Source organism: Corticium candelabrum, chromosome 1 (assembly GCF_963422355.1).
Source record: "Corticium candelabrum chromosome 1, ooCorCand1.1, whole genome shotgun sequence".
NCBI classification, from domain to species: Eukaryota; Metazoa; Porifera; class Homoscleromorpha; order Homosclerophorida; family Plakinidae; genus Corticium; species Corticium candelabrum.
Genome location: NC_085085.1, coordinates 12,232,742 through 12,252,144, shown reverse-complemented (window position 1 = coordinate 12,252,144; position 19,403 = coordinate 12,232,742). Strand labels below are relative to the sequence as shown.

The window sequence follows — 19,403 nt, the reverse complement described above, 5'->3', positions numbered from 1 at the left end:
AAATAGGGGGAGAGCTGGCTGCGCACTTCTGCATCTAGGCAATACAGTATACAGGTTTAGTCTGGTGTACTGCATGACGCTGCGCACAAGTATCTACGTAAGCTCACGTTGTGCACACGCTGCAGCTGTGCGGACCTAGAGATATACGCACGTACGCATGTTTTCCTGGTATGTGTAACATAAACAATTTACTTTACATGTGGTTGCAAGATTGGTGGCTAGTTGTCTTTGAGTTACAAGAAGCTCACCGCCTCGTCATTCCCCGGATTGTCAATCCGCGGAGAGGGACTGGGTCGAGTCTATCTCTAGATTTCTTGTCAATGAGATAGAATTTTAGTGCTTAAAGATGTATTGACGTTTAATATCTAGATAGCTGCTGTTCGCTATCATTGCGAGACAACCGACAACCGAATTCGAAGAAACTGCACAACAGACTAGTGAAATCTTTTCTAATCTCTTTTATTTCACAAATTTAATATACTAACAGGATGCTGCAAGGCAAGCTCAGCCTGTTCCTTGAGAGTTTGCTAGTTTTTCAATACACACTAGAGCGACGACCCTGCTAGCGGACACCATCAATCATCGGACAGCCGTGCAAGAAGTAAACGAAGACTGAGCTTTGTTAAAGCCCACAGTAAGAAGGATTAGTAAAGACTGTGATTCTAGACGCGGGACTTCCAAAGGCTTGAAACGGTTACGCTAGGACGGTAAACGTGATCCTTCTCTGCGACCCCGTTCATCGGACACCACCACCATTCACCGGACGCGACTTCCCCCATGAAAACGCAAAGGCAATTCTGCAACTTCGCACCTGAGATAGGTTTTTACGTGACTAGCTAACAACACTATCACTGTCTCCGTTTGCTAGTCTTCAGGAGAGACAGCGCATGCTCATCGAGTCGAGGTAACGCCCCTTTCGTCGGACAGTCGTTTTTCCTTTCAGCAGCAGTCTGCAGGTAATAATGTCGTGAGAGAGAGAGAGAGAGAGAGAGAGAGAGAGAGAGGGAGGGAGGGAGGGAGGGAGGGAGGGAGGGAGGGAGGGAGGGAGGGAGGGAGGGAGGGAGGGAGGGAGGGAGGGAGGGAGGGAGGGAGGGAGGGAGGGAGGGAGGGAGGGAGGGAGGGAGGGAGGGAGGGAGGGAGAGGGAGGGAGGGAGAGGGAGAGGGAGAGGGAGAGGGAGAGGGAGAGGGAGAGGGAGAGGGAGAGGGAGAGGGAGAGGGAGAGGGAGAGGGAGAGGGAGAGGGAGAGGGAGAGGGAGAGAGAGATTTGGAAGGAAATATCGTACGGCCCCCCATTCGTTTGACATTTATTTGAATCAGCAACGGCTAGTAGCGGAAACTGCTGAATGTTCTCTCCTGACAAGCTCACTCTTTTGGCATCTACTAGCCCTGCGGTAATGTCTAGTCTTTCCAGCGTAAGAATTTAAACTCCTGAATGTCTTGCAGTACAACTGCACAGGCTTAGTGCACCGGATGTAGCACATGATTCACGTCATCCATATTCAAGCTTTGCGGTGAGCACATTCTCCCAACTCGCACAGGAACAGCCTGTGCTTTCCTTTCAAGGCCCCTAAATTGCTACTTGGCTTTGAATAGGACGTGTGCAGGTGTTTCTATCTCAGTTTGATATCTACCTTTGCCTGACCTTGCACCGTCACGAAGTGCAGCACGACATCGTTGGTACAACCAGCTGTACCGAATGCAGGAACTTTGTTTATTATCAGAGCAGCTAGAACCTTCACCCCTGCGTCTCCTATATAAAGTTGAATTAGATTACATCAAGTCCTTGTCAACGCGCGCTACACAGCGATTGACTTTCTTTACAAAGGGTAAAAGAGCGTTTTACACTTCAATCCTGCCCTCTCATCGGTTTCGGTTGTCGTCTTCTTTGTTGAATGGCTAGTTCGTTCAAGCGACATATTTTACACGTCCTAGTGGGGGCGTGGTTGCAGGAGAAATGACTCAGAATTGCCGTCAAGTATTCTATAGGCAAGCGTTCTGCGGCGTTTCAGATAACTGAATTTAATCAACTGCAGTCATTTGAAAACTAGAGCTGTTGCTGAGAAGGTAGGAAGGCAAGAAAATGGGTGTCCGACGATTGGGGCCGTTACCGTGGGCGCGCGTTTGACTGACTGTAACTCTTACAGATCTTGGCTGACTTGCTGGGTAACAACACGATTTGTAGACAAGCGGAAATTTGCCTCAAAACGAAACGTCAGACACGCGAAATTGCGATCGACAATGTCGTGATGACTTCGATATTCATATGAAGCCAAATACAAGCGAAGAAGAAGCAGGTCGCACTCGATTTCGGCTCATCGAGACGTCTGGGAGACGCGTGAAAATTATCATGGCCATCGACACGTCGTTCGAGTCCGTCTCGTACAGCTGTAAAAGTTGGAGAGTGCCGATTCGAGGCGCACTAAATGCGAAACCAAATAGTCCACGCGACCAAATAGTCCCTGCAGGTGGCCGAAACCAAATAAGCCGTAGTTAAACGGTTTCGAGAACCAAATAGGAGCGAGATAATTGCCTTCGACCAAATAGTCCCTGTACAAATGTGAAAGAATAAATCGGGTTTTTTTACTTGCTGATAGCTGGCTTCTGAGGCGCTTAGTGTCAGCGGTGATAGTCTGGCTACCATTAGAAACGTTTGAAGTTGAGCGCTACGTGGGTCCGAGATCTCTGTAATGAGTTCTGAGAGATCCGGTTCGGATGCGTTTGGATACTTTTGCATGGGCCGCCATTTTAGATTCTTCGCATCCCTACATAGGGCACTCCCTGATATGGGGCTACAGCCTACAGAAAAACACCTAACGCGCGCATGAATGTTACTACTCTAGTCGGGACCCCTATTCAGAGATCTTTCCATTATTAACAACGGCAGCGATGAATAGGATTGACACTAAAACAGTGAACAATGCGATGTAAAAATGACGAGCTAGGTAGAGTGTTATCCGGGGCCTGTTTACAAAGACATGCTACATACTGCGTTATTTGGTAAGCCAAGCTGATACGCAGGTCAAGCTGAAAGTGTAGAGCCAGGTATTCATCATTGCATATATGTAAATTGATTTATGGATTGATTGCTGTTGATAGAGTTAATATCTATCTATCTCTATGGTTCTCCACGTTTTTGTATTATTCACGCAACAGCTCACTGCAGACTAATCAACGGCACACTACTCTCTCAACGCAACGCAATACACACACGCACTATCAGACTCCCACTCATCACTGTACATGTACTCTAATTTATTAGACAAGACCAGATGCCATTACATATCTGATAGCTAGTATGGAGTTTGTGGATGCCTTCCAGTCTTGCCACTTTGAGGGTTATCGCCTCCAAGCCCACAGCAAAGAGCAGAATAACTTTTAGTAGGGCAGTCAGTAACTTACTGCAACAGATTTCAGTTCGCTTGTTTCAGTCTACTGCAAGTATAATTTGCACTAATTAGTTTACGATTTGACACTGAGTTTGACTTTTGGGATTTGCCAACTTTGGCAGGGGACTGGTAATTGTTCTCTGAAATAAGAATATATATATATATATATATATATATATATATATATATATTAGTGGAATTGTTTATTGGCTAAATAGCTGTAAGCAAGCTTGGCTGGAAGCAAGCTCTGCCAGACAAAAGAGCAATGGATGTACTGTACCTGTATCTTTTGCAGTGCATCAGCCGTATTTCTCACCGGGTTGTGTAACTTTGTAAAACCAATCATAGCTTTTTGAATTTTATTAATGGCAATTAAACTTCTATGCAGCAATTGACTGCTTTGTCTACTGTATAGTGATTGCAAAGTTGAATATATGACTGAATGTTTTTTGGTGATGTGTAACATGAAATACTATGAGACACTAATATTAAGAATGCTGTTGTTGCTGGTGTTCAGTGGTATGGATGTTAAATATTTTGTATATTAGCATTGTTAAGTTGTTAACTAAAATAATAGCAATCTACATCACAAATTTTTGATGTTTTGCAATATGAGACTGAGTAAAGGCATAATTATTACACAGGTTATTTCCTGGACAGTTTGGTAGAATTTAAGTTGTCTTCATGTTAAAATGTCCTTGTCTTTGTTTGCTTTTGTGGGACATAATTGATAAATATTTCTTAGTAGACAAATGTTCTACGAAAAATCTTTCTGGTGAAACAATTTCATAGGAAATTATGTTCAAGAGAAGTGAGGACCATTTCTACTTGTATTTTGTACACCTCTCTTTTGACTTATTATGGATTCTAGAATGCCAGATGATAGTTACTCTATCTACAGTACAAAAAATATCGTATTAAATATTTTGTATGCAGTTATCCCGATCTGTCAATCAATTATGCAAATGAAGCCAGTTATTAGATTGGGGCAACATAGGTACAGCACTGGTTATAAACTTTGTTTTCCCTTGGGTTCATCTTACACAATATGATGCAGATCAAACTGTCTATCATGGGAAGAGATCTAGACTACTCTTGACCTGATTAGGATTTTTAATTAACATATACTATACTATACTCAGCTGTGATTGTAGATTTATGTGTATGTGTAAGTTTTTGTTGTTCAGAGGTTACTCACATACAGTGAAATATTGATAAATGAATTGCAGGAGACACTAGAATTTTGTAATAAGTGAACGCATCCGGATTGTTGTTGCACATTCAGTACATCAAAACTAAATTCATCATATCAAGGATTAATTACATTGAGGTTTGCTATAGCAAACTCCACTGTATCCCTGTGCTGTTTATAGAAATATTATCTACCTATATGTTGGCAGTGGCTGTTGGTGCTTCCCATTTGGGTGTACAATATACACAATAGATGTATGTATATGCATATACATTCAACACATTATACAAGTGCCAAAAATACCTTTCTTTGAAAGTAGATCTATGTGGCTCAAGAATAGAGTTTATGAAGTATTCTGAAAACACTGTTGACTGTAAGTGCTACAGGTTGTGATAACATAAAATTAAGTCCAGATATTGATCAATTTCTAAGCATGCCGTTCCCAAAGCACTGAAGGTTAACAGAATGACCTATACTGGCAACAGCATGTCAACTTGGTTATTGATAGGGACTTTAGAACTTCACGATGTCAAGTTTGCTGTAAACAATATGCAACAGCAGTTGTATTAAACCTGAAACGGTGCTTATGAGTCTTGGGCTGACTTCATGATTACATTCAATGAACAGACAACATGACATTAATATAGCTATTGTAACCCATAAAGATCTGTCTACCATGCTGATAGAATTGTTCCTTCATGTCACGTATCCAAGCACACAGATCATCTAGTTGAGAGCTGCTAAGGTAAATGTATTGTTTCCCATGTTTATAAATAGGAGTTTGGTATTGTTGCCCGCACCTGCACCAATACCTGAGCAAAGCTGCTGCAGGTACAAGGTACATGTCAGGCATTGTATATTTTGCGGCAAAGTTGTTGAAGTCAATGTGCAGGTTGTTTGTAACAAGCACAAAATCACCCACAGTTTTTAAATGAGGCTTGTTGACAAAGTATCTGTAATCCATCCACAGAGCAACACGTAAGTCACTACTAAGCCAGCACTCTCCTTCTATTGGATGTTCTCTGAGCTGCAATGAAATAACAGTAAACATTTAATCATTGATTTGACTATATATATATATATATATATACATATATATATATATATATATATATATATATATATATATATATATATATATAATAGTGCTCAGCAGCAAAGTGACAAAAAGTCAGTTGTCATTCTTATCTTGTTGCTCACACTCACTTGAGCAAAAGTGTACATAAAAATGACAAGTTCTTTTTGAAAGTGTGAAGACCACTTTCAGAAATTGTAGCAACAAGGTACAAATGACGAAATTGTTTGGTCTACCATATTTGTAATGTGTGGATATGTGTGTTGTTAGTGTTTTGTTGGACTGACACACATTCCAAATGATGTCTACAAAATTATAATATAACTTGCTATGGTATCATCATCATCTTCTGCCTTCCATTCTTCAAAGGTTGCCCCTATTTGACATAACCGCAATAGAGAAGTGTTAAACAGGTCATGTTCCAAAGTTTCTTCATCGATTTCCTTGATTCTTGTGTCCCCACCTTTGAAGTCTGTAGCTTTTACTTGTTGATGTAACTGTATGCTGTCACTATCAAGAGCATGAGTACTGATGTCTTTATCCGACAGCGGAACAACCTGTTTGAATCACACTAAGTGAAAACATGATCATATGACATCAACTAACAGAACTGATAATACTTGTAAATTTCTTCTTGTTGGTGTTACACTATAAGTACCATACATAATTGCAACACATCCATTGCAGCAACTTCATGTAACTATATACTGACTAACCAGGTATCATTATCACTGACATCATCATGTACAAGTAAATTATCTGCACACAGATTGATGTTGTATGTTGCAAAAGACAATACATATTGCTAAATTAACCAACCGTTCTTCTGCAACAGACTTCTTGGCGAATCTCTTTCTGTTGATTTGTCATCTATAATTTCTACATAACCTATCAAGACATCCAGGGAATCTACTTTACTATCTAAAAATTGTAGTGACACACTTTACTTACTGTTGTTGTCTGCTTGTGTTTTACTTGCAGTTGAAGTCAGTTTCCAAGAGCTGTACATTCAAGATTCAAAGCTCAAGGTTTAGTGTTCATGCAGGTTTGTGTGTGTGTGTGTGTGTGTGTGTGTGTGTGTGTGTGTGTGTGTGTGTGTGTGTGTGTGTGTGTGTGTGTGTGTGTGTGTGTGTGTGTGTGTGTGTGTGTGTGTGTGTGTGTGTGTGTGGTTATATAATTATGTAGGTTCTTAATTACTCATTTGCACTAGCAACTTTCGAACTGGGCCAGTGTACTGATGGGCAGGGTTTCCTGTGTGAATTTGTCAGTTAGTGTAAAAAGAAGAAGACCAGTTTGCCACTGACATACGGAACCATCTAAGAATAACTGATAAAGCATCCTGGCTTGGTTTGAAAGTTGCTAGTGTCAGTGGGGTATATGTCCACAACAATTATTTTGAACCAGTGTGAATCTTTCTTGAGACAAAGTATGTTGCAAATCCATGATCTTGCTAATGACATGTGGCACTAATACGGAAAATGTAGTGAAGAAAATTAGGCTGTTTGTAGTGTGCGAAACACATGAACAACATACTTCTTTGAAGTTGTATGAGAGCCTCATCATTTGATAGAGTGCATGCTGTTGTAGAAAGTTAAGCATACAGACAACAGGTGTATCTTCATGGCATTGGAGCTACTTACCATACATATGAAAACACCACAATCTGCTTTATTGGTTTGAATTGGGAAATCCTATGCATAACAGAAAATGTAAGTCTTCCTAAAGCAACAAATTTATATATGCTGACTCTTAGAGAGAATCCGGCTATGCAAGGCCACTTGCCCGATACACTGAACTTTCATTTTGCTGCTTCACATCGTAAGAACTCTCTGTCAAACAAGGGTTTTGTGTCAATAATTAGCACAGGTTATCTAAGTTCATTGCAACGCTATACCGAATGCGTGCTACAACTGTATGTTTGGTTTGGTTGAAATGAATCAAGGTACTTGATTTCAGCTCTCTTGATGTCCAGAACCTACAAGGTAGCAAGTGTATGAATTTCCTGTCATGTGTACAAATAATGAAGTTTACCACAATTGTCCAGTGACCAGGAAGATGAACTGGTATAGTAACAACGTCATACTGAAAAATGTTGACGTCCTGTCACAAAGTGTTATGTAAAAGTCAATGTATACAAGTATTAAAGGGAATGGCAACAGAGATCAGAAAGCCTACTTTATGCCATTTCCACCAAAGTGGTCTCTTGCCATCATGACACAAACTCAGGGACATGTAGAGAAAAGTATTATATGAGAATACTCGAAATCCCTGCGATACCAGCTATTTCAATATTTTTCAATTACTGCAGTGACTAATCATTTACCTGATGGCATAATGATATTGTAATTTTTTTAAGAAAAGCATTGATAATCTGGCAACACCACCCATTTCTGTTGTGTTGCTCACCATAGACACAAATCCATGCATAAATTACTTAATTAATTTTGTACTTTATCATTCACCCAGTTGTTTTGGCACAGACTACACAATTCTGCAGCTCTCAACTCCTGGCCATCACCGTAAGCAACAACACTGTTTGGTGCTGTGCCTTCCCAGATTTCATCCACCTAGAAATTATTTGAAGTGCTATTTTGGTCTTTATCTTTGAAAGTTCTACCTGCTCTTGTTGTTCTCTTGTCAAAAACAGCCACTTTGGACCACTGGCATGGTGTCCCTGTTCCATTGAGATAATGGTATTGCCAATTATGACATCATTCGGTGGAGTGTAGGGCAAAGACAGACAGAGAGTTTGTCTGCAGTATGTATTGTCTGTGACATTTGCGATGGCGCTACATTTTGATCTTCCAAGAGCAGTGTATTTCTCTGTACTCTCACTTGAATTACTGAACAAAATTGATGTTGTTACTTGGATGTCTTTAATTAATTAAAGGAGCATTCCGGAGATATGTGCTAGCTGCTGGCTCCGCCTTCGCTCTACTAACAGGAAATATATACTAACCAAGTTGGGTATCTGGGCACTATCTCAGAGCAAACCCGGCAGATGTACATTCAGAACGTTTAAAAACATAAAAACTGACAGGGCTCTTTCAAGAATTTTGTCCGCCAAGTGAAGCGGTTTTTGCACGCCATCAGATGTGCAGTTGTCCGGAATGCTCCTTTAATGTGATATTTAATATACCCGGATATGGCAACAATCTTCTCACCAGCTATTGGAACAAAACAGAATTTTTGTTTAAGTGTTTAGTTAGCTATCAAAATTCAGCATTAGACAAGTACCATCACAAATACCGAGACTCTCGCAGTGATTCTCGGCATAGTGCCCCAGAATTAGAGGTGCTTCATGACGTGCTTTGTGGCCATTTGGTTCGATGATGATGTCAAAATGGTCATCAGTGCCAGATACACTGCTAACTATTCGAATGTCATGGGATAATGATGTTCCTAGTGCCATCACTGCAAGGTGATCACCCCATGTCCTGTTTTGAGCAAGATTATCTAAGTAGCTTTTCCAATCTCTGCCAGCTACAAAATTGGCCATGTCTAGAGGTTGACCAACTAAATCCTGCATCACCAACTTGATTAATACATGCTGTCCAACACTGATGGAAGAACATTGGTAATGACTTACAACAAATTGGTGATCTCTAAGACAAGTTACTGCTAGGTCACACAGTTCACTGTGTCTGAGCTTGTTGTTGGAATCAACTCGCTGCAGTTGGTCTGATACTGCATGAAATAGACAGTTTCCATCGGTGGGCATTTGCCCTCTAAATGTCAGACCAGAGAGCCGAATTCTTTTTTTGAGTCGACCTCTATTTTCCGTGATCTCTTGTATGTCTAAACGTAATTGTTGAAGTGATAACTTCAGTTCTGAACTTTCCTGGGAAGATTACAACTTAAAATTATTTGCCGTACCTACTGAAGAAGTAATTCTTGCAGATGAGAATAGTCTGCTCATTTTTTGTTTCTTTGCTGACTCCTCATTTTGAGAGTAAAATCTTTTACCCACTGATGTAAATTTACTGTCTGTAACACAGTACATGTACCAAATTTCTTTTTATGTTTCAAAAAACCTTGCTATTAATTTACCAAACGTAAGCGCTTATGGTGATACATTGTGCAATATTATCATATTCTGCATTGTCAGAAGAAAGTATGTTCTATTATCGCAGTTAATTAATTAGTTTGTTTCACACATGGAGATGGTACATTTCAATGTACTAACATGCCTTTTGTAAAGTAGAGATAATGCTCTTTCCCTTCAAAAAAAATTAGATATACCTGATGATACAGAAGGTTGGCTAAATTCCTGTCGTTGAAGGAACGGTTTAAGTCTCGTGGCACTGTATAGGGTTTTAAATATAGCACTGTCATTCTGCTTTCTCACATAATATTTGCCTTTGCCAGCTCTCTCGGCAATCTCATATGGGCCTTTCCAACTCTGCTCATACTTGCTTCCTTTACGAGAAAGTTTTTTGGTGTTCTGTAGTAGAACATTGTCACCAACCTGCTCACACATCAACATTATTTATTAAACCATAACGTTTCTGAATGAAGGATTGTATTAACAAATCACCTTGTATTCTTCTTTCTTATGTCTGGCGTCATACTGCTGTTTCTGTCGTTTTTGTGCTTCTAAGATGTTTTTCTTCACATTGGTGTCCACCATCTTTCGCAATTGGACCATTTGTTGTACAGACAACTCAAGTTCATCATCAGTAACAGTGAAAGTCATGACATCATCTGTGATTTCTAAGGCATCAAAGAAAACATGTTTGCATTCTAAAAGTCTGTATGGCTATGGAAAAAACACTACAAGGCATAAAACACAGAACTCTTAATTCAAAATGACTCTGAACAAAGGTACATAACATGCAATAGACAGTGGAAACTAAGAAATTTTTAATTGGAGTCACTGCATGATTATATATTATATAAATAGTGACCAGAAAAGTGTCTTAGTGTCCTCCTAAAACTATACTAGGAATTGCTATTGGTAGAAGCTATCTTGCTATAGCTTCTGCCTTGTGTGACAATCAGAACAGAAATAGAATTACAGAGTCTACCAGGTATGTTCCATAAGCTTTCTAGTAATGAGAGTGAACAATAGACATGGTAAATCTGATGTAATGAGTACTAGTCAATAGTCAATACGACTAAGCTCAATTATGACTTTGTGTCTCCATAAACCAATTTGTGCTGTACAAGAGCTACCACATATAGCACAGCTAGATGTAATTGCCACTCATTGATTACACTACAGCTTTTTGCTTTTCCTCTCTTGTTGTAATGCTTATATACTTGTGTTTGTCTTCAAAGTACTCGGCTGAGGTTTTGCAGTAAGATCCCCATAGACATACATACTGCAGGTTCATAGATTTTGGTACACATACATTCTTAGTTACAAGTGCCTGCATGGTCCATGATTATATACACAGAGAAACAGAAAGAATTACAGAAACTTTGCTGAAAACCTTTCAAATAGTTATGAAAAGTGATGCAACTGCAGTTGTTGTCCGTGAGAGTAGCAAATGTCTTTTCTGTCATTAGTGTCATATACCTACATGCATACATACACAGTTCTGGCCTTTTGGCTTTGCTAGCAGATCAACAGGAAGTCTTGTATCTCGTCCATAAAGGAGGAAAAATGGCGAATATTTTGATGATGCTTGTTTACTGGTATTATATGCAAACAATATTGAGTCCAAGTACTTGAACCAGTCACCCTGGTTCTCTCCAACCATCTTCAGAAGGGATCTTTGTAGCGTCTGATTGAACTTCTCAATCAGGCCGTTGGTTTGGGGATGGTAGGCTGTTGAAATTAGATGGTTGACTCCTGTTGTTTCAAATAATTTGTAGTTGAGGCAATTGACAAATTCCATGCCTTGGTCTGACATAACAAGCACCGGCAGTCCGTGTCGGCAAAACAAAGTTGTGAGGAATTGTGCAACTTCTACAGCAGACTTGGTGTACAATGCAGCAGCTTCTGCCCATTTTGTGTAGTAGTCCATACAAGTAATGATGTATCTAAAAACACGTATTAATGTGTGGTGTGTGTGTGTGTGTGTGTGTGTGTGTGTGTGTGTGTGTGGTGTGTGTGTGTGTGTGTGTGTGTGTGTGTGTGTGTGTGTGTGTGTGTGTGTGTGTGTGTGTGTGTGTGTGTGTGTGTGTGGTGTGCATGTGTGTGTGTGTGTGTGTGTGTGTGCATGCGTGCGTGCGTGCGTGTGTGTGTTAATTGTTGCATAAATGTGCAAATGCATGAATGTGACTCAGATCTCACTTGTGCCCGGTAGGTGTTGCAGGCAGTGGACCCACAAGATCTACTCCAATTCAATGCCAAGCACTCTTCATTGGGATAGAATTAAGTAAGCTCTGAGGAAGTTTTAGAAAACTTTGGATTTGCCTAGAATAGATCAATAACAGCTGATAACATTGAACATGCAGCTGTTGTAGATCATAGTCGTTTGCCAAGGACGTACTACTAGGCAGGGTTCGAAAAATCCGGTCGCCAAGTCGCCATATGGCGACTAGAAATATTGGTCGTTTCTAGTCTTTCGTGGCAGCGGCTCTTGGATGCGAACCACCTGCTCAGTTCCGCTTTCTACTTCTACCATCAGGCGCGTACCCAGGATTTCTCTGGGGGGTTTCCATATTAATATCAATAATATTGATCTGTTTATATTAATATCAATATTATTGATCTTAATAACTGTTTTTATATCAATATCTAGATTAATATTGATATTAATGGTTTAATTGATATTTGATATTTACTCTCATCTTTGTCCGCTTCCGCTGACTGTCAATTCGAGCCTCCGCTCCGAGGGGTCCATCTTCAGCAGCTGTAGGCCCTGTTACAAACTGCGACAATGTCAACTGACGCTTCATTCCTGACTGGCACGTGTAGCAGTGAGAAGACAGCGCGTTAGACACGTGCTACAACATAGCCTCGAATTCCCAGACATCTGTGTACCGTTAGCGGTAACGTCCACCTCTAGGGGGGTTTCCGGGCAACCTGGAAACATGCCTGCGTACGCCACTGACCATTTAGTGGCACCCTGCAACGTATGCCGCCTATGTAGCACCTTCGTACATATCGTGTAACAACGTATCACCTAGCAATCTATTGCGAGTCATTGCTATTCTCTGGTACATCATCATTTTTACGGACTCTAGTGCCTGTACCGATCTGATTGGTCTGTGCCATCAGCTCCAGACAAATCCAACTAAAGACCCACAGCCGCGTATAATTTTTCAAACAATTGTGGTCACTCCTATCCTTCATAGGCTTCACCAATGAATCCAAGTCAACAGCTCTATCATCGACGAGACGCCGTTGCGCAGCAGTTTCTCCCGAATGAAGCATGAAATTCGCAGCCAATCGTAGTTGAAGGTGACGGCAACTGCCTATTTAGATCCTTTTCTATGCTGTTCAAAGAATCTGACCATCTTGAATTGAGACAAATAAACACTATTATGCGGATGTTTGCAAACGGTGGGCGTAGGAAGTGGCAAACAAAACAGCTTTTCCCCAGCAAGCTCCCTGAGTGTCTTTCTATCAAAAGAACTAGACCAAGGTGTACGTCCAGAAACTCATACGTCTCCTAGTGCTACTAAGAAAGGTTGTTCAGACAAAAGTTTCTGCATGTGAAATCTAGGTGTTGAATGAAGCCACGGCGTTTCAGAGATTAACACAGCTAGCCATAGGAAACCATGTGGGGTGTGGGGTTTTCTCTCGAGAGTTACCGGATGTCCTGTTCTCAGCAAATCAGTAGTGGCACTGAGTCATATAGAGAATTTAATTTTAAAAACGCTCAAAAAATGCTCATGTCTTATTGATGGATAGCCAGGATGTGGATGTGATGACAAACTACATAATCATGTTATTAACGTTACAAAACCACACAACCACATTTTGTTTGGTTGTAGCTATACAATTAGTGGAAAGTTTCTATAAAATATGAATACTCATACTATTACATAAAAAGAATCCCAAGTACCACACTGTAGATTGATGTGTTTACTAGCCAATGTTCATCCAACATTACTGCAAATTCCTAGTTAGATCTTAATTTAATGTCAGACATGATAATCTGGGAAAGGGTCTCAACAGTGATATTAATGACTTGTTTACTTCTGGAATCTCTGACTTAGAAACTAGTGAAAGTTTGGCGGCCAACCATTCCTCTAGGTGGCCAAACTGGCAACCAGATTCAAACACATTTTCAAACCCTGCTACTTATAATTTATTATCGTTGTTGTTGTTGTTATTATGTAGATTCCTGGTATTTTTTGCTAAGTTTGAGTTGTTCTACCTTTTGACATGTCTCACACGTCTTGATGTACTGGTCAATGTCTTCACAAATGTCATGCCAAAAAGACCTGGAGCATACTTTTTCGCGTGTTTTGTCTCTGCCAAAGTGACAGCCTCCCATGCGATTGTCGTGGATCGACTGAAGAATCTGCTCCTTCAACTTCTTGTTTTGAATCCACTGTCTCTTGATCTTTTCACTCTCACTGTTGCTTTCGCAGTAGTACAGAACACCATTGTTCAATGTCACCCTCTCACTCGTGAACTTCCATATGGCTCTTTTTCTGCTTTCTGTAGCACCTTGTACATACCTTCCACCATGGGATTCACTCAAGTACCTAAACGCTTCTTGGTACGTAATAGGATTTCTATTTGACATGATGAATTTCGACAGGTGTACACAATCTGAATGCTTGAAAATGGAAGTGTTCTGTGCTGCAAATAAATCATTTAACATTTACTAGGGTAATTGTAATGACCCCACAACAACCTTGTTTAGAGTGTAGGCAACTAAATGGAAGTGTTCTGTGCTGCAAATAAACCATTTAACATATAATATAGGTAATTGGCTTATTCTTTATTTTTGTACACAAACTGCTTGTTGCCATGCTGTAGTCACTTACCTTTAATAGCATGTACTCTGATTCTTGGCATGAGAACTCGATCCTAACTCTCTCTCTCTCCTCTCTCTCTCTCTCTCTCTCTCTCTCTCTCTCTCTCTCTCTCTCTCGAACATTTCTTATGTACTAGCACTCTAGATCTAATGTATTAGAATTTATAATGAGTCACTCTGCTAGTCATAATGTGACTGTTCTATTCTAGTTATGACCTCTGTGGTGCATTTGCAGCTGTCTGTAGTGATATGATGCCCAAGTGCCCACAACAGGATTACCTCACGATCGAGTCTCTTCATTATAGCTTCTCTTTGTCCGTCGAGTACACTTACTTACTCCGTTTGCTTGGACAATATTTTGAGTTTGCGTGCATGTAACTGTAACTCAACAAATGTTAGTTGCTTCTATTAAGTATGTAACCGTAATTAAATGCACATATTCACAAAGCAGTTTGGACTCCGCAAGTTTTTCTCTTGGCTTTTGCATGGCTTTCGATCACTCGTCATTTCATTATACCTAAATGTGTAAAGTTCACAAGTAAATTTGTTTGCAATTTTTAATTTGAGGTAGAAGGTATATAGGCTGGTACTAATCGATCCCCACCATTACTAAATCTAGAGAATTAAACATGCACATATAACACAACACATATAGCACAACCTGCTTGTATGAATTTTCTCTCAACTTCCTGGAAGCATTGCAACATAGAATTTAGATCTAGGGTGTCTGTACTTAGTTGAGGAACGCGTGCTACATGTTAAATTGGTAAGAGGCAGTATTTACCAAATTGTTTAGAACTGGACAATTTCAAAACTATTGCATATCTTCATTGTAATGTTTCAGTTACACTGTGCTGAACTTGTTGCCACCAGCACATTCTCACACATGTACGTGCTAGTATTAGCAGAAAGAGAGGTAAGTACCACTTATTCATGAAAAGGTTACACTACGCGTATGTTGTACAGTATGTACAACATACTGTAATAATGAAAGCGTTTATGACAATATTATTAATCTGGTGATAGTAGTTATATAACTTGATGGGAAAATAGGAGGGAGTAAGGAAGTGCTGGCATTCTTCTAGTCGCGGCCAGCCATGGCGTTTCCGTCTGCGCTAGATGTCGCAGTGGCAATTTTTCTGGGCCTTTCCTGCTTTGTAAGATCGCGATGTTGCCAACTAGCAATCAACTTGCGCGTGCTGTAAATTCGCTTGTGTAGCGTAAAATTCGTTGTGTGCAGAAGATGTGCAGTTGCTGGGGCGATGGCGGCGAAGACTGCCTTGTGACGGAATTGTTTCGCAGGGTAATTGCTGTCATATGCTGGGTGTTTTGCATGCTAATAGCCTAGAGTATTGATCCCACCAGGTCAGCACACTGTCCGCGGAACTGGAGGTCAGTCTACATGACTTTCTGAGTACGAGGCTTTGTTTCGTGTCGTTTCCAATTATGTTTGTTTCTCTGCGTTGTCAGGCTGTCACGATAGACAACGAGGCGTTGCGGCACGACTTGCAGGTAGGCCGTGCAGGAAGCGGATGCTAAGAGCGATGCATGCACCTACATGTTTACAGACAGTATTACATCAGTGTTTGTCTACACAAATTATGCCGAGTGCACACTTGTAGACGAATAGTATTTGCTTGAAGGGGCTGTAGTAGAATCTCTAGTAGCTGACTACTAGAACAGTACAAACTAAAAACAACGTAGTAACAGCGCAAACTAAGTAGAAGTTCTGTGAGGAGAGGGTAAATTAGTTAGCCGAGAGCTGACATTGCGATAACGATGAAATTACCAAGAAACAATGTGACCACAAAAACAACAACTCGAGAACAGTGGAAATTTATTACGTAGACTCATACTCAGTCCTCTCCTCGCGCGCACTCCACGGGTTTTAGCACTTGCTATAAAATCTGGTAACAGTCAAACTTAATTTAATGAAAATAGCTATAGAATGTAGCACAAGGAGAATGCCCTTGTGTAAGCATTGTACTCTACTAGCAAAGTTTTATGGCGGAAGGACAGTTAATCCCAAAAGGTCTGAATGGGTGCCAGCAGCTGGTCTCTTGGGGCCAATGTTTGAAGTCCAGCGTTGGTCTAGAGAAATGGAAGAACGACTCTTCCAGTGGGTTTGTATCTGTATAATAATTACCATTCGTGAAGTAAAGCTGTAGTGACACCAACGCAGGGGCGTAGCGTCCAGTCCGACCGGTCCGGCCATGGCCGGACCGGTTTTTGAAATATGCACTTTCGCCAGACGCTCAATGGCATCAACTTCCGTTTTAAGGGTATAGCCGATTAAATAAGTAATATATTTCTGCTCATGCAGTACTTTGTGCGTCGGCCTTGCGTTCTCCAGACGTCAGTTGAAGGTACTGTACAGGCTCGGAGACCCAGCCGATGCGAGGCTAAGATGTGTGCAGGTAATGCACGGAGGTCCGAGGCCGCTAAAAAGACCCGTTCATCTCAGAGCCGCCGCATCTATCAGGAGCAGACCTGTGAGATTAGGAGTTTGTGGCTGGTAGTGAGCACAGACTTCGCATTTTTGGAAAGTTCGATTAAGGTTATGAGCAGCAATAAGTATCAGTTTTAGAATTAGACATGGCTGTCATTATAGTTCTCGTTAATTAAAGTTGTCCCGCCCATCTACTAGCGTGCGCTACATTGTCCAGCCCACTAGCGCGCGCTAGGCCGGACCGGTTTTCATTTACTTCCTACGCCCCTGCAACGGACTGCTCTTTGGTCTGCATGGTCAATCGCACCCTACACTGGGAATGATCACCGACTGCACGAGCACTGTACATTAGAGTGGAGAGATCTCTAGGCTGCTCGATTGAACTAACAACTAGCATGCGTGATCGTTGGCTACCTCGTAAAGAACGGAATGTTTTGACGCCCCGTTTCCTTGAAAACCTGTTGTTTTGCAGTAGACTAGACACTGTATGGCTTAGCAACAGGCACGGCATACGTATTTACACTGTAGAAGAATTGGATACCACTTACTAACAAATCACGATATTATGATACAAGCAGCGACCACTAAACGGATCCCGAGATCCGTTTATGTAATCCTGTCTGTTAGAAGGTAGGACCTCTTGAAAGTTAATTGCACCGGAAGAAGGCGGTCTGAAACCAGTCTCTCCACGGCGAGGATTGACTATCCGGGGAATGACGAAGGCGGGGAGAGACTGGCTTTAGTCTTGGTTTGTCAGGGGAGACAGCACGTAATTTATTAATTTATATAATGGTCTAACTATCAAATTAATTAGTTAAATCAATGAGAAATAGGCTAGGAGAAAGCTAGGCTCGAGTGTCCAGCCGGTCATGTCCGCCACGGGGTGGGGGGAGATGACCGGCTGGACACTCCAGCCTAGGAGAAAGCTTGGTATGAGCAAGCCTTCCAAAGTAGCGCTGGTTGATGCCAAAACTTTTTCAAGTGCATGATGCCCTAGGGGTGGGTGGTCCGTAACGCTTCCGGCTATTCAAATTTCAATTTTCGAATTTTAATTTTAATTTTAATTTTTAATTTTTAATTTTTTAATTTTTGTCAAAGGTTTTTAATTATTTTTCCTGGAAAAAATCAATTTGCCGAGCAAACTTTTATTTTTCATTTTTTGTTTTTGATTTTTGATTTTTCATTTTTCATTTTCATTTTTCATTTTTCTATTTTCATTTTTCTATTTTTTATTATATTTGTTTGAGTTGAATGTCAAAAGAATTAAACGCGGCAAGAACGAAAAATGAACAGCCGTGTGCGAAGTACGCAGCAGGGAGTCTGGTGGAACGCGTGCCTTTCCTCAACGCAGCAGGGGTTCGTTTTTCATTCCAACGCGTGCTGCTGGTTGGAAGGGGGCGGAGTGGTAGTAGGACGATCTCTTGCAGTTTCCGTTTTAATTAACGAGAAGGAAATCTTCCTCTTCCCAAAAAATGATCAATATCAGGTGCGAGCCGCCATTGCTGATGAGCACAGTACATATGCATGCATGGTATAGGAATTTATCTATTACCACATAAAATTATAACAATTGCAACAGTCTAACTCAATCTAAAACTCTGACAAATTTAGTAACTATACTGAAACTCGTTCAAACTCTTCTAGGCTACTCTACCATCTATACTCGGAGTACACAGCAACTACTAAAAACAAAAATGCGCGGTTTGCTGTTCTACACGCGCGCGCGTACGTGCCTCCATCACCTCGGGAATTGAATCTTGAGCTTCTGTCCTGCGGATGGCTCTCTTGTCACTGCAGACCTGCGTAAGCTGGACGACGACGTGTGCTGGCCAAGTACCTATATAGCTCATGCAGACTCGGTTGACTCTGCGCCGTGATGATCGCACCGTCGCTGTGAACGAGGCTATGTATGAGAAGACTGGCAGAAACGACAGCGAAGCTTCTCCCAGTGCCAACATTTAATATGCCACCACTTTACAAAACCTCCGGCAAACATCACAACCTGCTGTCAGCAGTGGCTTGGGTGTCAGCAGTGCGTAGAGTGGTTACAAGTGGCCGACGTTTCCCCTCTGTCTCTGCAATACAACATGAAATGGCGGTCAACTCTGCGTGACTCTCCGTTTAGGTAGCTTGGACGAATTGACAAAGCTGGGCAAGCAAGTAAGTCATATTTTGCATGCCCGAGGTACTTGGCCAGCACAGACGTCGTCCAGCCTACGCAGGTCTGCAGTGACAAGAGAGCCATCCGCAAGGACAGAAGCTCAAGATTTAAGTCCAGAGGTGACGGAGGTACGTACGCGCGCATGTATAGAACAGCAAACCAGGCATCTTTGTTTTTAGTTGCTGTGTACTGCGTGTATAAATGGTAGCTAATCTACAGTAGCCTAAAAGAGTTTGAACGAGTTTCAGTACAGTT

At 41.2% G+C, this 19,403-nt stretch overlaps 1 long non-coding RNA gene across 2 annotated transcripts; it reads left to right on the top strand.

The window, feature by feature from the left end:
* Positions 1 to 2,896: 2,896 nt before the first annotated feature.
* Positions 2,897 to 14,985, top strand: LOC134188220 (uncharacterized). 2 transcript variants are annotated; one of them, XR_009971304.1, is made up of 5 exons: positions 5,360 to 5,416; positions 5,471 to 5,556; positions 6,489 to 6,698; positions 11,908 to 11,979; positions 14,748 to 14,985. It is a non-coding gene; the product is annotated as an uncharacterized LOC134188220 (long non-coding RNA). The 2 variants fall into 2 exon arrangements; XR_009971300.1 differs by lacking the exons at positions 5,360 to 5,416; positions 5,471 to 5,556 and adding an exon at positions 2,897 to 3,042.
* Positions 14,986 to 19,403: the final 4,418 nt, after the last annotated feature.